The sequence below is a fragment of the Sus scrofa genome, chromosome 1 (assembly GCF_000003025.6).
Source record: "Sus scrofa isolate TJ Tabasco breed Duroc chromosome 1, Sscrofa11.1, whole genome shotgun sequence".
Classification (NCBI taxonomy): domain Eukaryota; kingdom Metazoa; phylum Chordata; class Mammalia; order Artiodactyla; family Suidae; genus Sus; species Sus scrofa.
The window spans coordinates 179015843-179037394 of record NC_010443.5 but is presented as its reverse complement, the minus strand read 5'-3'; the positions used below and the strand labels follow the sequence as shown (position 1 = coordinate 179037394).

Here is a 21552-nt window from a genome sequence, read left to right as displayed (position 1 = left end):
CAATTTAAAGAGAAACTTTTATCTGCTGTTCTGATTATAGAATAGTTATTGCTTTAACAATTAACTCTATTAATAATATGCATTAATAGAAATTTTGGTTTTTGGCTTTTACTTTTACCAGGAATCTCTGGTTTTCTTACTTTATGAATATTTGAAATGCAATTATAGAAAATGCTTTATTCCTCTTTTTTGAGAGAACTGGTTTTCATTTCTCCTTGTCTCCTATTTTTATGGCATTTTACAGTGCTAAGCTGCCTCTTAGGGCTATCTTATTACCAACCCTTAAGCTCATTAATTATTCAAGCTCCATCTGTGTGGATTGGTAGCTATAATTAGCCATTACTATTTTCAAGAAAAGATAATTTGTGAGTTTTATTTCACAGAACAAACTACTTAAGGAATACCAGCATTTAAAAATAATTTTATTTGAACTGTGTTTTAGTCTTCAGATTGACTCTTTGATATATTTCCATTTTATTTTAGGCTTGAAAACTTATGTATAAAAATTTTTAAAAGAGCATATCTTTGTACTTGAAGTGTTTACAGGATTTTGGGAATACTTTTGCTTTTCCTTTTCCTGATAATGCATTTCCATTGCTGTATCAAATCTGAAGTGTTTAGATTTACATATATCTTTTGATGGACTGTAAATTTATGAGACGTGTAAAGAGATGCTTATGTTTTTTGTCTAATATGTTATAAGCTTTTGTACTTAGTCTAAAGACAATTAAGTATCTTTTAAAGACTTGAAACGATTACTTTCCACCATCGTATTTTGACATTAGTTAACTCTGAGGGTACTAGACTTTGAATCAGGCAAAGTTGGCCAAAGAGACCAAGGCAGCCTATCTATCACTATGGAAGCAGATTTACAGGTACTCTGAGAAGCTTCTGTACATGTTGACTTTATGTGAGAAAGCTGTCCCATTATCCTAAAAGCAATCATAAAAAAATTTTTGAAATGGAGTAACTTTTACTTCAATTTGAACGCTTCAGAATTCATAGCAAATGGGGAAAGCAAGGATGTAGAAGTATCTAATACCACTATCTGCCAAATGTTGGGGCTTTGAACTGTTGGGCCTGGCCGGTATTCCTCTAAGCTAGCGTTTTTTTTTTTTTTTTTTTAAGAGGTGATGAAATGATTTTATGAAGCAAAAGTTCTGCAATTAACCATAGTGCTAAAGAAAACCTTTAGAATGGAGAAATAGAGAAAACTGTGCCATGTTTGAATTGAATTTGTGTGGATGACTCAATTCTTTATTTCATCTGAACAAATGTCTCTAGAAAAACTTGAGAAAACCCAAGGACCCATTCAACAGACATATATTTTTTAAAATGGTTTTTATTTTTTCCATCATAGCTGGTTTATAGTGTTCTATCAGTTTTCTACTGTACAGCAAGGTGACACAGTCACACATACATATGTACATTCTTTTTCTCACATTATCATGCTCCATCATAAGTGATTAGATATAGTTCCCAATATTATACAGTCTAAATGTCCATCGACAGATGAATGGATTAGGAAGATGTATATATACGCAATGGAATACTACTCAGCCATAAAAAGGACAAAATAATGCCATTTGCAGCAACATGGATGGAACTAGAGACTCTCATACTAAGTGAAGTAAGTCAGAAAGAGAAAGACAAATACCATATGATATTGCTTATATCTGGAATCTAATATATGGCACAAATGAACATTTTTACAGAAAAGAAAATCTTGGACTTGGGGAGTAGACTTGTATAGTTTCCAAGGGGGATGGGGAGGGAGTGGGATGTACTAGGAATTTGGGGTTAATAGATGCAAACTATTGCTTTTGGAATGAATAAGCAGTGAGATCCTGATCAACAGATATATTTTTATCTGCTTCTAGAATGACAGTATTTAAGTCAGTCTAGGAAAATATTCCAGCTGAGGCAAATTTTTAGAAATTTAGAGATTTACAAATATTTAATTTCTTGTGAACTATTATTTTTAGGCTGAATACATCTTGGAAAGATGTTTGCAACCTTTTGTGATGTTTACAGCTACTTTATCAAATAATCTCTCTTCTACTTTGATTTTTGCAGTATGTAGAATTCTGTACTTTATCAGTTCTGAGCTGCTTTTTTTGCTCTATTTTGATTGTTTATAATAAAAAATTTCACTATTAAGCAAATAGTTTTATTTTTTTGATTTATTAATCATCTAATTTCAAGTTAGATGTGTCTGGTTTAGCACCATGACATTGTGTGTGGATTAAGGACTGTGTTAAATAGCTTATTTTGTATCCATAAAGTACGTTGACCATACCAGGAAGAGTTATTCCTTTATCTGACTTCATTTCTGCCTCTGCTCTAAATAACCTTTAAGTCATCTGAGATCCTGGTTTGGTTTTGGTTACTTGCTAATTGGCCTTGGAATTATAATTTCATAAATTATAAACAGAGGATTAGTTCTTAGGGTATAAAGCCCATTTTTTTCCCTTATGCAAAAATTAATTTATTTCTGTGAAAAAGGTGATGTTACTTTTCATACCAATTTTTGTTTCTTGGGATAAATAAAACTGGAGGAAGTACTCTTTCCTCATTATGCTGTAATACCCCTGTTCAAAAATTGTGGCCACATTACATTTTACATTCCTTTTGCCGCTTTGCCTTGTTAAGGTTTCTGTGAAATGATTTCAAGAGCTAATTGCATTTCAGAGCATGTTTTAAATGGAACTACGTGTCCTCAAGGGAATTTGTGTTATCTTGGAGGTACTTTAGAAGAGGGGAGAGAAGCAAAGATACAAGTGAGGAGAAAGTGTTAAAGGACTCATATTTTGGTGTGTGTAGGGAAAGCCATATGCATGGATAGAGATTTGTCTTATGGGGAATCCAAATGGTAACTGTCAAACTATCATTTTGCATTTTTACCTTCTATGTCAGTCAGAAATGTTTTGGTTGGAAGTGACAGAAAATCCAACCCCAAAACTGTCTTGGCTTGTTTAAAAGACTGAGTTTATTGGCCCATAGGAGTGAGATGTGATAATGTCATGTGTGCCTTGATTCATGGCTCAAACTATGTTGTCCAGAGCTGAGTTCCTTTTACCCAGGGTTGGCTTTATTTGGGGAGTTCACATAGTTATTAAGTGTCTGTCATTGACTTAGATGTAGATCCAGGGTGATAAAGGAAGGGTCCTTTTCTGAGTGTTCCTGAGAGTCCCACCAGGACTAGGCTGGATTATGTCACCTGCCTCCCCTACACTGGTCACTGTGTGCTGCGGGGGAAAGTCTGACTCAGAGTGAAGGCACTTCATGCCCAGAACCACAGAGGGGGCCTGTCCAGATCACAGTATTTGAGAGTGGGAGAAATGAATCCTCAAACAGAAAGTGAGGCAGTTGCCATCAGGGGAGAAGGAGTTTGGGGGAGGCAAAGAGCAATGTCTGCTTCACATGTTTTACTTCCTCCAGTTTTATTTGCATGTGGATCCCTACTTGGACTGGACTCTTTTTTTGGCCGCTCCCACAGCATGTGGAATTTCCCGGGCCGGGGATCTAACCTGTGCCATAGCAGTGACAATGCTGGTTCTTTAACCTGATGAGCCACCAGGAAACTCTGGGACTGGACTTAATGTAGGCATTATGTTGTATTTTCATTCCCAGGACTCAATAAAACTCCAAAACCTGAATACCATCTGAAGTACAATCATTCAGTAAGAGGAGTGTTTATTACTTACTTTCAAGAGCAAAGATTAATCCTAGTTACAACTTTTAACCTTGAATTTTTTTACTGAATACCAAGTAAAAAAGTGAATATTTCCAACATTCAACTATTTGATATTAACTATGCATATAACACTTGATGCTTTAAGTTTATATAAAACTGTAGTGTATAAATAACCTTTTACAATCTGATAGAAGCGGTCAACTCTCTCTTCAGAAAAAAGCACATGGGCATGTGTGCACAAAATATAACATATAATTTGGAGGTTTAACAGTTCCAACCTAAAACTGGTAAAACCCCACTACTTAACCCAAGTTGGAATACCTTCTGTGATACCCTGGCAAAAATTATCCAGTTTAAACTTGAAATATCCAGGGCCTTGCTTGTCACATATGGGACATAAGTCACAATGTGAAAAGAGTCCTTTTACTTGTTTTCTCCTCACTTGTGTATTTGCTTTTCTCTCTTCCTTCAAAGTACCTCCAAGATAACACAAATTCCCTTGAGGACCCATATTTCTGTAGGTCCTGGCCCAACTCTGGCCTCTGAAAACCTCAGTGAAATGGCTCTCTCAGTCTCAGGCTGCTCGCTACCCCAGGAGCTTCCTCAAGGCTTCTTTTTTCCTTCTTCACTTAAATCTAGGTTTTTGCTTCCTTTTAGCTCTCTGCTGTCTGTTACTGGACATTCCCTGATGGCCGCTAGGGGGAGCCAACACTATCGTTAGGCTGCTTTATTAGGTCCTGCTTATATTGAACCACAGCTGTCCTTTTGTAGCCTCTGCCCTGTTGGGCTGTCCTGCCTCTGTAAGTCACACGGAGTAAGTTCCAGACCACAGACCACATCTTTGCTTATGTTCTTCTGGTAGCTTCACTTCCAGAACTGATCAAGGCCCCACCCAAATCACACCTGAGAGTTCTCCCACCCAGTGTTCATTCTGATGAACATACTCAAGCCTTTGTTATAGGAGAAACATTACCTTTTTAGCTGTTGAATCTGTGGCTCCCTTTTCTGTCTATTCAAACTGATGCTTCTGGAACAGATGCTCCCTTTGAAGGGAGTCTCTGAATTACTAGTAATCTACCTGCAAATTGTATTTGTAGGTGTAGGAATCTGGTCCTATAATCTTATGGGGTCAGTGCTCTGTCTCTGCTTGACATAAAGATGTTGTGTTTTCACTTTATAGGGTGGATCAACTAGAGTCTCCAGCATACATTCGTCTCTTTTAAGCCCTCATTTATTCTTCAATCAGTAGATAAGTGAAGGGCCACAGGTACTTCCAGCATTACTACAGCCTCTTGCTCTTTGTTTCCTAGAAAGATTTTCTCCCTGCCAGTGGAATGGCTTTCTTTTTGAGAATCTAAAATGTGGAGCTGCATAGGCACATGGGTGGTCAGGGAAGCCAGTGGTAGTAGCTTTTCAAATAGTCCTCTAAACTAGCAGGAGAAGAGCGCCCAGAGGCAGCTAATGCTAGAGACTGACTTGGACACCTTTCTGTCAGTGGTAAACACAGGATGTCAGCTTCGAACTGGAACTAACTCGCTGTAGGAATTCTTTGAGCACAGAGGCAGGATTGACATGGTGCAAATGTGGCAGCTCAGAGGCTTGTTGTGCCTAGTAAGCGAGTCCAGTCGGCATTTCTAAAATCCCTGCTGGGAGCTGGGGGTGGGGTGCCAACATCACAGTGGAAGAGGTGTGAGCTTGGGAGCAACTCTAGGGCAGTTGGAGGTGAAGTCAGACGAGGCTGGCTCGAGGCAGACTCCCTGGGAAATCAGGGAAGAGGCAAGGTCATACTGCAGGGAGAAAATCTAAGTCAGGCATGAGACACTGGATAATAATGAGGTGATGGACAAATGCAGAAAAAGTTAATGCTGAACAGATGAATGGGGAAAAGCAACACAACCCTAACATGACCAAGTACTTTGTAGTAACAGCATTTGAACAGACATAATTGTGATCAGTTTTAGGCCAATTGCAAGGCAGGAATGTTTTCTTAGATCCCACCTACTCTGATTTTGCTTCAAGTAAAAGTAGGACAAAGGCTAGAAGAAATCCAGTCAGGGAGATTCTGGCTAACATAGGGCTGCCTCAAAAGTGGCCAGGCAAGTGGGTTCCTGGGGAAGGTAGAGTGGACTTGTTGGCAGCCCTCCTCATAACCAGCTCTTCACCTGCTCTTAGCAAGCACTGGGCTGGCTGAATCTACTCTGGTCCCCAAGTCAATCAATCAAATGAGTTGGCAACACCTTCTTTCCTTCCTGCTGCTGCCTGCCCTTTCTTTATTCATTCCTTCTGTCATCTGCAAGTAATTACTTATCACCACTAGGGGTCCAAAATTGTATTTGGTGTTAGGGATTCAGAGGAGAAAATCAAGATACCGCTGCTGCCCTCATAGAGCGTGCAGCTGAATAAAAGTGAGAGAATCAGATAATCCCATAAGTTCATGTATAATTATAAAACTGGATAAGCACCATGAAGGGAAGGTACAAGATGCTGAATATCTACCAACAGAGCCTTGGTTTTTGGACCTTGGGGGAGGTTTCCATCAGGATGTACCATTGGAGCTGAGAACTGAAGGATGGATAGGAGTTGCTAGTTGGTTGGGCTTGGGAAGGAACACTTGGGGTAGATTCCTTGTGCCTGTAAAGGTCTTATGAAGTGAAGAAGCATGGAATGTTTGGAGAACTGTTGATGAAGACTGTAAGTAGTTGGAACCCACAAATAGAAGGAGGATAATTTGATGCAGGTCTGGAGAGAGATAAGTAGGCAGAGTCAGTCCACATGAGGCCAGGCTATGGTTTTTGTCTCTGTCTTATTAACTAGTGTGTTTTGAGAATCAGAGAAGGGGCCATGGTGCTGGGATGTCATCAGTTTTACATGCCTAAAAGAATACCCTGGCTGCAGTAGACAGAGTGGAAGCAGTTGGGTGAGGCTCTTGTTGATGTAGGGGGAGGAGGTGAGGAGCTGCTGAGATTGTCTGAGGGAGGTGATGGTGCCTGCATTACAGCAGTAGACATGGAGAGAAGTACATTGCTTCCACAGATACTTAGAGGGTAAAATTGTCAGGATTTGATGATAGGGTGCCTATGATATGTAACTCTGTGTGTCTTGGGGGCAGGTGTCATGGAAAGTTCCAGAATGACTTCTACATACGTGGCTGGTAGAAATAGGTGGGTGTTAGTACTCCCCACTGAGAAAAGGAGTTGTTGGGAGTGAAAAGTTGTGAGTTGTTCTTGGCCATGTTGAATTTAAGGAATACTTGCAATATTTTTTCCTCCTTTAAGATGGAATTTGAAATTAATTCACAGCACAGATGAGAATCTTTGACTCAGGCACAGTATTCAGATACCGTTGAATCTCTGCTCTGAGTGTTCAGCCTCTATTCAGATCTGAGAGGTGATATTTCAGGGCTTTGGGGACAACCAGACCTAATTTCCAAGGCTGTCTACGACATGGACAATTTACATTTAAACCTTGGTTTCCTCTCCAGTATAGTGAAAGACTCATCAAAATAAAAGATGTATGAATTCCTACAGATGGAATCCTGCCCCCATCTCTGAAGGCAGGACAGTTTGGATGCTTGGCTTAGAAGTTTTGGGCATGTTTATAAGCCTACTTGCAGGGTTGCTAATGAAAAACCTGACTGTGGACTGTTCGCTATCCTCTTCCAAAGTAACCCAGGATATAGGACTTCACATTGCTCAGGAATGAAATTCTATGCCAGGATGTAGCAGAACCTGTCAACCAGCTCATCCAACACCTTCTCTAAGAGATAAGCATGGAGTCCCAATAGGACTCTTCTCTGCCTTACTTTGCTTCCATTTATTTCTTTTTCCCAAAGCTGCCAAGCAAAAACATACACTTTGGTTCTTCCATTCACTTTACCCTCATTTTATTTTGTCAATTCCAATACTTACCTTTCCTAATAATGACCGACAGTGTAGGAATCACACAGTATAATGCCTGGCTTGTAGAAGCTACTCCACAGTCACCATTTCTTTTGCAGCAGAAGCCCAACATCCTGCATTTACAATGACTTTCTTTAAGTCCCTAAGTGCTCGCATCCAAACAGTAGTTAAGTCACCCAAGGGGAGCAAAACTTTCCTCTCATGTTTGGTTTTATGGTTCCTCTGAGACACTTTATAAATGGTAGAAGATCTTGAACCATGACGAGGTTTTTCTTAGAAGTTGGGGTCCCTCAGCCAGACTCCTGCTTAGCTACAGAGATATTACCGAATTTCAAGGCTTCCAGGGATCCAGCAGGCTCAGAGGGAATTTGAATATATTGCTCCTGGAAGCTGGCTTGGGCCATTCTGTATGGAGGATGGGCTTCAGTCCAGTCTTTTGCTCTAGGAAATTTCTCCTAAGTCCTTATATAGCTTTAATACTGAATGTTGAACTCATCTTTGTTCACTCAGTAAATGCTGCTGATGCCACAGTAAAATCCTATTCTTGTCAAATTTAGTTATGTTCTTTACATATATTCTTAGTCCTGGGAAATCTGACATGGGTGTATCTTATCTTAGCTTATGCTTATTAATGGGAGGGTGCTTGGTTATAAATTTTCATTTAAATATTGATAACTGGTTAGCTTGCACATAGCATTTTCATGGTCTCTCAGGTATTAGGCATGGGACTTTGTTCTTGATTTTGGAGAATGAGGGTCCACAGGGAAATAGAAAAGAGCTAATTCAAACATGTTTGGCCAATGATTCATTGAAGATTTATTCCTTGACACTGCTCGGGCCTTTTTCATGAATGATAGAAGAGATATTATTCCATAGGAGATTCTGAGGTAACACTTGTCACCCAGCCTCTAAGCAAACAGGAAATTTGCTTGTGGATTTGTGTTCCTCATTAAAAATATTTTTTAACTAGACAGCTTTTCTAAAATCAGAGTTTGGCCTTTTTAATCTTGTGTGATTTGTAGGAAGAGACCTTGCTTGGTGTTTCCTGAAATACTTTCCCAGAGGTGTATACTTGCCCACCTCCAATTTGCCAGTATGTTTCTGAGTGAGGCTTTACCAAAAAGGGGCTGCAAAAGTTTTCTTAGTTTCTCCATTTAAACATCAGGTTCTACTAAATGCAAATGGGATGCCCATGATTGGAATGATACCATTTTTATTAAAACTCTTCTCATAACCCGACTCTAAAAGGCCTTCTGTTTCTATTATAGCTGGGTTATTGATGCTAAATAGTTCAGCAAATTGGGTTGTTGAAGCACATCTTCCATGCATTATTCATTAAGCACATCTTTCACAAATCAGCGCTGTCTGTGGCCTAATCCTGGAGTCCCAGTAGCATCCATTTCCTGGGGGTGCTCTTCCTTTGTGAGCCAAGAAATGGAATCACAGGCACAGCCATCAGGCCAATACTTGGTTACACTCTTGTTCTCGAAGTGTGGCACATAAGGAGGAAAAGTTTTAATTAATGTGCTACAGTAATGCGTCTGTTTATAAAGAAATAATGTACTATAAAATTAAGCAACGTATAGTGAATGTACCGCCTAATGGCGAGGCTGGCATTTTAAGTGATCAGTAAATCACTTGAGTATTAAGACTTTCTCGAACAAGGGTAATAAAAGCAGACATTTGGAAATGGTAGATACCGGTACGTACAATTATCCACTAAATAAAACATTTTTATTGTGATCCCAGTTTTAATCACAATGAGGAACAGCCCGATCAGGAAATGTGAGAAATGGTATCTGAAAATGTACCTTCCTGACATGGATTAACCTCTGCCTTTGAATGTCAGTCCCAAATATTTAAACCCCTCTTTCCTCAGAGGATAGGCGTGCTTTAGTTTCTTGAGGCTGGGAGATGATTTGCAAAACTGCTAACGCTGCCGCTTCCCCTAGTTAAACTCTTCTTTATTGGGATCGAGGTACCTAGGTTCATGACTGCTCCCAGCTTCCTCCCTCTGGGCTGGCTGTCTTTCCAGCTCTGGGGTCAGAACTCCATTTTCAGGTCTTTCTCACTCCCCTTTCAGTAAAGAGGACTCTTCCACTTCTGGCATCTGCGGGCATGTTCAGCCTATGTGGTAGGACGATGCCCTTTTGCTTCTAAGGAAGAAGTCTGAGGGCTGCCCCTTAAGGCTTGATGTTGCCCAGCCATCCCCTGGATCTACTGAATACCCACTCCATGACCAGGCTCCTTTGATCATGGAGGTTGCTTCTATCCAAGGAAACCATGTGGACTGGGCAGCTCTACTATTTTCCTCCAGGGGTTCAGGCTTTTTCCACTAAACTCCTCCTTTCTGGCGTAATGCAATCTGATCATCAAAATCTTCTCCTTCAATTCGTACTAAACAACATGCTCCCAAACGGTCATGTGTATTTCCCTCCCTCATTAAATTTTTTTAAAAAATTGAAAAATAAAGAACGTTAACAAATGGTTACATTGAGTAGTTAAAAACAAACAAGAACCTGGACTCTCCAGCCTTTGCATGTTACATACAATTAAGTGTATTCTGCAAAACAAAGTGTCTGTCTGTAAAGTGTTAAACCAATAATAAGATATTCAAAATGCTTTAGAAAAATATCTATTTGTATTTAATCTTTTACTTGGCTCCTATCTGGGAGCTAGATTATCTTGAGAGGGTTTTGTAAAACAAAATGATCAATTCCAAGATGTTGTGCTTAATGGGTTGTGGTGCCTGAATCCCAGATCTCTACTGATGAAAATTTGGCAGGTTGGGGAGTGAGATGAGGGTTTAATGAACACAATCTAATCTGAGAGATGGAAAGGCTGTTCCTCTTAAATACAGAGAAATTAATGGGCTGGAAAAGGCACAAACAATTTCCGCAGCAGCACAGTGATTTCCATAATGGAGAGAATGGAGGCTGGCTGGTTGGGGTGTGTATTAGTTAACCGCTGCTGGTGGCTGAACCTGGCCAGCGGGAATTATGAAGCCTTTGTCATTCTCATGCCAGATCCCTTTCTTGAGTTCACACTGGTGTTCATCCTGGTGTTCCAGGGCTTTGCAAGGAGCTGCTTTTGATTGGTTTAAGGGCCAATGGATGTTTGTTTAGCTCAATACATGTAATCGGGGCTTTCTTACTGTGACTGAGTAATTAGGACATAACCACTGTTAGAAGAAGGGGATTTAGAGGTTTTAATCAATGAGAAAGGTTTTTCTTACTCTAGTTGATTTTCTGCTCTAAATTCTGATCAGATTTCTCTCCTAGTATAAGTTAACAACTCTCTAAGAAATAATTCTGGTTGGGATTTAGTTGTGAGCCAATGCCAGTTGCTAGGGGCAACCAGGGCAGAGGGAGTTAATTAATTAACCTCTATCATTGTGTTCAGATTAAGCCACTGAGTCCCAGCTTGAAACCAGATGGGCTGGGTGGGAGAGCTTTTCTGGGTTTGGGGAGTGGTGAAGAATTGTTTGGCTTCACTTTGGTTTGGCTCTTGTCTACCTCCGCTGCCCAACAGGAAGTTAGTAGCTTTTGTCCACGAGTCAGTAAGGGAAGAGGATGAAGAGGCAGGGCATGACTCAGGGTACTTATGGAGGAAAGATCCCCAAAGGGAATAAAACAAAGACTGCCACAAGCTATTGGTTGGTGCCTAGCAGGAGGCAACAGTGCCCTATTAACTATGTGGGTATAGGGGTAGGGTGGATGAGAGCCATGAAATTTCTCCATAGTTGGGTGTGGTCCAGCTCTGGTAGTAAAGAGCTCATAGTGCTCTGGGGTCCAGGATGGCTGGATTCACGCAGTACCAGAGAATCACAAACACTCTGGAGAGCTAGTGACACAGACACAGGTATCTGCTGCTGTCCTCCTTAAGGTGGCACATTTGGGTGGAGAGTGGTAGGTGGTGGGTGGCCCAGTGCCTGCAGTGCTAATTGTCTCCAGAACATCAGAGGATGGCAGGTGAATTTGCTCCTGAGAGGAACAAAGTAGAAACATTGGGGCTTTGAAGTATCAACCTAAACCAAGGAATAAGCCAGAGCAGAGAGTAATGGCTTGCTTCCAAGTCGAAATTTGGAATGAATTAATAAGAATTTTAAATAAGATGATGACCAGCAGTCCTGGGAGCTGTTGGAAATCATCTGTATCAGATTTACTTTTTAAAATGTTACTCCAGAGAAAAGTTATTTTTATATTTGAAGAATTTTTAAAATTTTTCATAACTTTTTTTACTTTTAAAAATTGAAGTATGGTCAATTTACAATATTGTGTTAAAGTGTACCGCAAAGTGATTCAGTTATACACACACACATTTATCAATCTCTATCTATCTATCCCTATCTATTCTTTTTTTTTTCTTTTCTTTTTATGGTTATATCTGCAGCATATGGAAGATATCAAGCTAGGAGTCAAATTGGAGCTGCAGTTGCCAGCTTATGCCATAGCCACAGCAACACCAGATCTGAGCTATATTTGAGAACTATGCCACAGCTTGTGGCAATGCCGGATCCTTAACCCACTGAGAAAGGCCAGAGATTGAACTTGCATCCTCACAGACACCATGTTGGGTTCTTAACCTTCTAAGCCACAATGGGAATGCCTATCTCTTCCTTTTCAGATTCTTTTCCATTATAGGTTATAACAAGATATTGACTACAGTCCCCTGTGCTATACAGTAGTTCCTTGTTTATTTTATATACAGTAGTTTGTATCTGTTAATCCCAAACTAAAGTTTGTTTTAATCTTGCTGATGGTTTCTTATTTAAACACAAATAGAAATTCTTGATATTAAAATGTGTTTTGCTGTCATTACTGGCAAAATGCAGCTGATTGCAAGCGTTTCATTGGTTCCCCATGAGCTATGAGATTCTGGGTCAGCTAAGCTTGGGGCAAATGGGGGGGACGAACCATTGTGTTTCTCATAGAATCTGGTTTTGCTTCCTTTACTGACTGAGGAATGATTATAAAGTTGCTGGAGAATTAGGAAAGGGTGAGGAAGGGAAGTGGACTCTGTGTGTGTCCACAAGAAGTAAACTCTGTCTACCAAGGACCTTAGCTGTCTTGTTTGCTACCATGTCCTTAGTACCTGGCTTACAGCAGACACTTGATGAATAGTTCTTTACAGCCAGCTTGCTGGGTCCTACGTGATCTGCCCCAGCCTTCTCTTAACACTTCTTTGTTCTCATTTCCTACTTTTTTTTCCTCCTGCTCATTCAATACAAGCCACATTTTCTTCCATGCAATTCTGTATACACCCCACGTCTACTCTCACCGCAGGGTCTTTGCACTTGACGTTATTTTAGCCTAGAATGTCCCTCCTAGATTTAGGAATGGCTCTCTTTTTTGCCCTTCAGCTTTCTGCTCAAATGTCATGTCATCAGTGAAGCTTCCCTGATCCTCTATTTAAAATGGCTACCCCACTCACATGGCTTTCCCTGTTTCTCATCTTAGGTTTATTTTTCTCCTTAGCATTTATTGCCTCTGGCATAAACATACATATGTCTGGCTTGTTGATCAGTCTGTTTTTAGTCACTAGAACGTAAATTCCAAAGGGTGAAGGATTTTTGTCTGTTTTGTTTGCTGTTGCTTTTCAGGACCTAGGAGAATGCCTGGTACAGTATAGGCCCCCCATAAAATTTGTTGCATGACTGATGGATTGAATGAATCTTATATATTGTTTTGACTATACCCACACATGTTAATAATACAGAAGTTGTAGATTAATATTTTTTCTACCGTATTCCCATATAAAATAACTCCTGGAAATGGTCATTAGCAGTGGAGAAGGGGCACCCCCCTTTGAGGGCAGGGTGAGAGCTCACAGGCACTCAATGGACAGGCATCAGGATGCTTTCAGCTCTAAGCAGGGATTTTGAAGTAAACTCTGCATCTCATCTGATATTCACCTCTCGGCAGCATTAGCTGAGCTCAAGTAGTGAGTGACTCCCCTGAAGCTGACAAAGGAACATTTCAGAGAGGGGAAGCTAATTTATTCTGACCGCTTGTCAAGCATCAGCCTAACTAGCCTCATCTTTTTGCCCTAAAAGGTGCAAGATTCTAACCTTTGCTTTTGCAGCATCCACATTAAATAGCAAAATGGCCAAGCAGCTCCTATCAGGAGGCTTATGCATTAGGACAGCACCATTAATAGCAGGGAGCACTTAAAAGCAGGGATGTTTTGAAATCAAGGGCCAGATGGTCAGATATATCAACCTCCATTTTTCTCTTATTAGCAGAAGACATCTCTTCTTTTTAATTCAAAATGCTTATCTGGAAAGTGATAGAATTCTCTAAACTGTGATGTCCAGGATGCAGAAGTCTTGAGCTCATGGCTCCTTGAGGCTTCCTTGGGAGTAATGACATGTCAGTTCTTCCCATGACTTTCTTCACAAAGGGCCGGATGAAGGCATTGTTGATGTGGAGGGTTTGGGATTAGAGATTTAGGAATTTCTCAGTTAGCCAGAGGAACATTCTTGAATCACTGTCTTTTTATTTTATTTTTTTCCTGAAATTCATTTGCACTTCATATGCTCTCTAACTTGGCCATCTCAGGGGGCTGGTTATAGGTGCTGCAGTGTAGCCATGAAGATCTAACAGCAGCCAGAATGACTTTTAAAACACGTGGATTGAGGAATTCCTATTATGGCTCAGTGGGTTAAGGACCCAGTGTTGTCTCTGTGAAGATGTGGGTTTGATCGCTGTTCTTTGATCACGGGGTTAAGGATCAGGTGTTGCTGTGGCTGTGGTGTAGGCCGGCAGCTATAGCTCTGTTTCGACCCCTATCCTGGGAACTTCCATGTGCTGCAGGTGTGGCTATAAAACAAAAACAAAACCCAAAACAACAAAAACAACAAAACATGTGGATTGGATCATCTCTGTGGCTCAGCTCTCAGGCAGTTTCCCATGTGTGGAGTTGAAATCCAGAAAAATCCTTCCCATCCTTCCAAAGGGCTCTGGGTCCAGCTCCTTCTCCCTTCTCTGCGCTCATCTGCTCCAGCTGCTCTGGCTTGGAATGTCCTTCAAGCCTTCTGAGCTCCATCCAGCCCCAAGATCTTCCCTATGTTCTGTTGCAACCCCATTCCAGTCTCAAATAAGCTATCACCTCAACTCAGCACCCCCACCTCCGACTGCTTAGTCTTCCCTAAACACCCAATGTAACACTGTCCCTTCTTCCCTCAGTCTCTTTTACATACATTTTCTTGTCACATTGATCACTATCCGAAGTGACCCTGGACATGGCTTTGAGTGTAAGTCATTTTTTTGGGAGGCAGTTCTGGGAGGTACATGTGAGGGATTGTGGAGGTAAGGATGGGAAGTGACAGAAGCTGATGCAGGGTACTGGCCATGGGCACCTCGGGTTCATGGCATTGGGAAAGCTGAGAGAGAGCGTAGGAGAGCGTGCTTCAAAGCTATCCCCCCTGAAAGGGAGGAAATTGGGCTATTTACTCACCAACTTGAAAATCTGTTCTTGGTCCAGGACTGTTGCTGAGGCTATTAAATTTCAGCTCTTTGAGCTGGTTCTGCAGGAGGGCCGGGCACAGCTGAGAACACCTTGGGTGCAAAGTCACAGATTCTTACAGGAGGGTGCTGTTGGGCTGGCATGCAAGAGAACAGTGGGTGCAGAGCCCTCCTTCTCATTTAAGTGTGTTCTAGTTTATGGTTGTTCTCCTCTTGTAGAATTTAGCTCTGGGAGAGCAGTCATGTCAACTATTTTGAGTTCTCTAGACAGTGTGCCTGGGACAGAACATGCACTCAGAAAATATGAGTTGAGCGAATGAAGAGACCCAGAGTTTCCCTGGAAAACACATTGTCTCTTAAATTTATTTCATTCTAACCTAGGTAACCCTGATGTGGCAGATGCAGAAAGAAAGAGACAGCACATGAGTTGTAGAAATGGCCAAATAAATTGAGGATGTTTGGGGATGGAGGGATTCAGAAGGATTTGCATGGTACAGTGAAAGTCAGGTACCGACTAAGATTTAGACTGTGTAGGAACACCCTTTGGAAAGTGGTCATGGTCAAATCCTCTTTGGGATGCTGTTCCTTCAACTACTTTACCTGCTTCCCAGAAATGTTAGGATAATAAAAGGAGATAATAGATTTGAAAGCACTTAAAAAAAAAAAAAGGTACTCTTATGGAGAAAGCTGCTATTTAACTGTTGAAAATATGTTATATTCAAGTTCAAATTGTTCCTAAATTCTTAGTCCCTTTTAAAATTGATTGCTGCTGGCAATGGCCATTTTGATGGACAGTTATTGCCTCCCAGCTGAAGTGAGTAGAATAATCAATTTCCTTGGTGTGTCTGATGACCTGTGGCTTAAGAGAGTGCCTCAGGGGTGATGCGGTGGCTCTTATCTCATAGAATGCTGGCAGCATGAGAACCGGGGACAAGGGAGACATGCTCTCGGGTAAGAGTGGGAATTCATATCTTTGCCTGATCTGGAAATCCATTTCGGTAAAGTGAATCACCCAAGGGACAGGGAAAGCAGAATTGCAGGGGAAACAGCTTCTTGTTGCAGTTAGAACCAGGTGGAGAGGAGCGTGTTCACCCTGACTTGTGGCAGAATAGTTTGAGTATTCTGTTCCTTTTTTTTCCTTTTATGGCTGCAGGTGCAGCATATGGAGGTTCCCAGGCTAGGGGTCCAATTGGAGCTGCAGCTGCCAGCCAATGCCACAGCCACAGCAACACGGGATCTGAGCCATGTCTGCAAACTACGCCACAGCCTATGGCAACGCCGGATCCTTAACCCACAGAGTGAGGCCAGGGTATTCTTATGGATACTAGTCAGGTTCTTAACCTGCTAAGCCACGATAGGAACTCCGGTTTGAATATTCTGGTTGATGATTAGAAAGATTTTGACACTTAATCTACCCACCACACACTTGAAGGTCTGGGGCTGGAGTGTGAATGGCCCAGTCTACTACCTCTGGCTCTATCTACACCTCAGGGGCTTCCAGTCAATGCACATGGTCCCCTTGCCCCAGCCTTGAAGACCAAGTTCTATCCCCCTGCAAGCAGCTGACCCTGGCCATCCTTGACCTGTTGGTTTGCACATGGGGGTAAGATTAGGGAAGATGGCCTAGGGAAGGTGAACCAGGAGAGAAGAGGGCTGCGCAGGCCCTGGGGATGAGAATCTCCCATTTGGATAGAAGATTACCAGGCATGGGCATGTGGTCTAAAAGGAGGGTGTCAGATCTGAGTGAGGAAGCCCTTTGACCTCTTGGATTCCTTGCCCAGGGGCAGAGATGCAGCCGGGAAAGGGCTAGAACAGGGCTGGATCTCTGAAAAATGGGACTCTGGACCAGGGCCCAGATCTAAGGGAAGTACAACTGATAGCAAACTGACTTCGCCCTTGATAGTTAAAGCTATATTAGAGAACAAAAACAAAAACAAAAACAAAAAACATGGGCTGGCAGGGTAACTGCAAAAGCATAAGTTTCCAGTGAAGGGTAGGGTAGCCACTTTGGAAAGCTGTTTATTGAAAAAGACAAGGTCAAGTCAAGCTCACCAATGGGCTGCCACGTGACTCAGGAAAATCCTAGTCTGCCACGCCTTTGTTCCATGACCTCCCTGACCTTATCTACTCCACCCCCTCCCTGGTCTGCAACTGTGCTCCATCCACACTCATTGCCTCACTGCCTTTCAAGGGCACTGGCCTTGTTTGGAGCAGCTTTTCCCTCTGTGTAAAATACTCCCTGACAACTGCCTGTACATTCTGTTCAAATGTCTCCCTTGTAGTCACTTAACCTGATCAGCCTATTTAAAATTAAACCAGGACTTCCCATTGTGGCTCACTGGTAACAAACCTGACTAGTATCTACAAGGACATGGGTTCAATCCCTGGCCTTGCTCAGTGGGTTAAGGATCCGGCTGTGAGCTATGGTGTAGGTCACAGACACGGCTTGGATCCTGTGTTGCTGTAGCTGTGGTGTAGGCCGGCAGCTGTAATACTGATTAAACCCATAGCCTGGGACCTTCCATATGCCATGGGTGCAGCCCTAATAAATCAATAAAATACAATAAAATTAAACCAAGTACTCTGATTCCTCCATCCCTTCTGTCTCCTCCCTGTGCCCCACTCCTGGCCCCATCTTATCACGTCATAATTTACTTACTGATATTTTTGGTCTGTCTCTGCCCTTGGGAATGTAAGCTTCATAAAGGCAAGCTCAGGTCCTCTGAAGAATGCCTGGCATAAAGTAGGTGCTCGGTCAATCTTTGTTGAATGAATGAAGTAACCTGGATTAAGGTAAGGAACAAAGAATGAAGTAACCTGGGTTAAGGTAAGGAGAGGAATTCGTGAAAAAAGATCACCAGAGTTTCTTAAAATGCATAGGATTTACAGTTTCTTAAAATCCTATCATCAGCAGAGGGATAATATATAAATATTTAAATGCAGGCCTTTTTTTCTCACCAATTTTCTTGTGGCTTTGTGGGTCTTGCTTGTTGAGCCAGCAGCATTCATTGTCTCTAAGAATGAAAATTTAGACTAGGGTGGAATCAAAGAATTCCAGGGGAGGTTTTTGAAATCAAGAAAACACCTGAGAATAGAACCTAGATGTATTTAATGGAGGTTGGATGGTGCACATTCTGCCTCTTTTCTCTATATTCCTTCAAACTTTCTCTTTTCCCCTTTCCTGTGCTCTTTTCTCTTTCCCTACCTCCTCTTTCAAATTTGGAGCAAGGAACAATGTTAGGACTGCGTGACTCAGAGATGGATGGGGGTTGGTTCTCAGGAGGTGACAGCTGGGTAGGGGAGATTTCTGTGGGAAGAAATAATTTTGGCATCATGTGGAAAGTGCTGTCATGGAAATATGCCTGGACAGTGGAGGAACCAAGATCTTGAAAGATAAACTAGACTGGTCAATGGCACCATAAGAGGCTGCTGGGGGAGCACTGGGGTACATGGGTGGAATTCTATACATGGGAGACTTGGAGTATACAGTTATTGTTTAGAGATTCAGAAATCATTTTGGGTCTAGAAGTCTCTGGTTATTTTTAAAATTCGCTATCTTTCAGCCCCCATTCCTACCCATTCTACACAAATTCTCTCTGTCTCTGATTGTCTCTGTCTGTCTCTCCATATAATTGATATGCATATGGCACACATATACATATCAGTTATACTCTGGGTAAAGATTTTATCAGTTTATCAATAGCACCTATAGTAGTAATTTTAGTAAACACTATTAGGCCCGGTGTCAAGCCTTGACATGGATGATCTCATTCACTCTTTATAACATGCTAAAGCAGAGGATACCAACACCATCCTCATTTTAAAGGTGAGGAAACCAAAACATCATGAGTAAATACCACACAGTGATAACATTATCTGAGCCTTTATGATTTTGATGGTCCATGTGTTCTTCCCACATCAGCAATATAAGTCAAAAATACATTTATATTCTAAGATGTAAGAGAAACAGATGTGAAAATATGCTGCTGAAAAAGTGGCAAAAGCGACAAGCAGCAAATGTATACATTCTGTAGAAGTGAGGGCTTTAAAAAACCCCCGAGACTGAAGAGGACACAGTGATTGATGCTTGTTTCTTAAATGCCTTCCTTTTAAGAACAGAAACATCTGCTTTTTAATAATGCTCACTTTCCTTATAGGAAAATATTGAAATGAAGTTATCAAAATTTTAGTTGATGATTATAGAGAATTTTAGTGCTCAGAGAATTAAAGAAATGGTGGTGGGAGTCTGCTGGCTTGGTGTGGTGGGGGTTTATTGAGGTCCTTTGTTAAAGAGATTTAATCCTGTTATCTAGGTACATCAACTTGTCTGTTCTTGTGTCTTATTCTTACTGACTTGTTGTAATGGGTAGTGGTTTCAGATACTTTCCAGTTGTTTCCATGGTACTTTGTGTGAGCCAGGAAGCTCTAAGGACACATGCTCTTTTCAATGAATATTTCCCAAAGCTTTGTAGGTCACATGACTCTGATAACCAGGTAGCGATTCCCAATTATGGCGTTTAACATATTTTGGGAGATCTCCACCTATCTGCAGGGATGCAAGGCATTTAACATTTTCTAATGAAATTATTAGAATTTGTTTATTATGATTTTAAACATAGGATGAATTATCTGTATATGGCTGAAAAACTCAATGAGGGACCAGTAACTCTCTTAGCTTTAATTACGAGTAACTTTGGCCACTATTCAAAGTGCCCATTGCCACTTGCACTACAGTGTAATGTTTGCAGCTATGTAATGTTTCAAATGAGAACCTGAAATTGTACAGAACCTGAAATACAGGACTGTTTTCAGTGGGTTTTATTTTACGTCTTCTTGTATTTGGAGATTACTATTATATGTACTGTTGTTGACTAAATAAATAGCAATTTTATAACCCATTGATGGAAATCAAGATATGTACATTAGCCCATTATAGAATTTTCTTCAGTTTCATACCATTCAATCCTCTGCTTTGACCCACATATGTGGGTGTGTTTAACTGGGATAACTAAAGATTCCTATTCCCACTTTGTTTAATCTATAACAATAATATGCTCATCAAAAGTATATCATAAAGAGGTTCTATAATGACAATACTCTGGATGAGCATATTATTGTTATTAGGCATATTCACTGGGCATTATCCTGGAGGAAAAAAAAGAGGTTTTACAGTTAAAACTGAATATCATAAGAGCAGATATAGAAATAAAATGTAATGGCCTTTAAGAATAAGGGCCATTTCTTTCTTACTCAGTTGGATCCCAGTATGTAACATGTATTAGGTGCTTAAAATGTTTGAATGAATGATTAACTTACATAAGTGGTATTTAGCATGATGCCATACATAGGAAAGATTTTCAGCAATCATTTATTGATCTAGATGCACCCTCACACAGGGAAACTGGCACAGCTTCCTAGGGCTTGAATGTGGACATGGACATGGCTGCCAGTGGGGAACCCAGTTAGGTTATGCATAAATTTTCACATTCTCTCTTCTTTCTCTCTTTCCATTTCCTCCATTTATTATCATCCAGTTGGCTAATCCAAAATCCTTTGTGATTCAGTACCATAGGTGAATGTATTTCAAAGTTGCTCTTTACAGTAAAACCTTGAACTTCCTCTCATAGTATTTTTTAAATTTACATCTCAAAGCTCACTGTGAAGTGACCGCTTCAATTCTGGATTCTGCCCAGTGCCTAAAACAGTGTGTGCTAAAAATATATGCACTCTGCTCCAAAGAGTTTACTGCATTTTCAGTAGAAGCTCTAAACTCTCCCTTAAAGGTTAGAGAAAGTTGGCTCAATGGCAAAAGCAAATTTATTTAAATACCATTTTTACACGCGTTCCATAATAGTAACATTTTATCTTTTTTACAGTGATTTATAGGCACTGGAGTAGAACAGGGGAGTCGTGGAAAAAAGCAATTAACAAGTAAAGAAGAAAGTTCCAATAGTGAAGAGGGGGAGAAAATCTTCTGAGAGCTAGAGAAGAGAGAATAATTGATGGTTCCATTTTAGCTTAATGTTATTTCTGGATCTCTTTTATAATGTGTTATTTACTGCATAGTTTATAGTTGACAGAAAATAAACAGCATTTGCAATATAATGTCTTTAGCTGTGCCATGCACTTGCTCATCCCACTTGCCTGTCAAACTAGAACTTCAGCCACCATCCGTCAACGTCTCCTGTGATGGAATCTGTTTTTAATAAGCCCAGCACTATAATTACCTTATTGCAAAGTTAAAGCCAAATGACACTTATGATGAAGGTTTCATGGCTAAACAGTAAAGTCAGTGAAGCATATGCATACCACCTGTCAGACAGGAAATAGCTGCTCCAGGATTTGTTTCTTTATTGCTTGACGAGGGTCACTTCATTTGTTCTTGGAAACTTTGTCACAGCTACAACAGGTAGGAGAAAAGGAAAAAGAACCAGCATCAAGGAAAATAACTTAGAGACCCTTTGCATAGATATGGGGGCAGATTAATTAC

General features: G+C 40.8%; 1 long non-coding RNA gene across 1 annotated transcript in view; it reads left to right on the top strand.

Moving 5' to 3' along the window:
• Positions 1-20994, top strand: part of LOC102164199 — a 37696-nt gene extending 16702 nt beyond the window's left edge. Inside the window, exon 2 of the long non-coding RNA XR_300380.2 lies at positions 20939-20994. This is a non-coding gene — a long non-coding RNA (uncharacterized LOC102164199). The remainder of the gene's footprint in view (positions 1-20938) is intronic.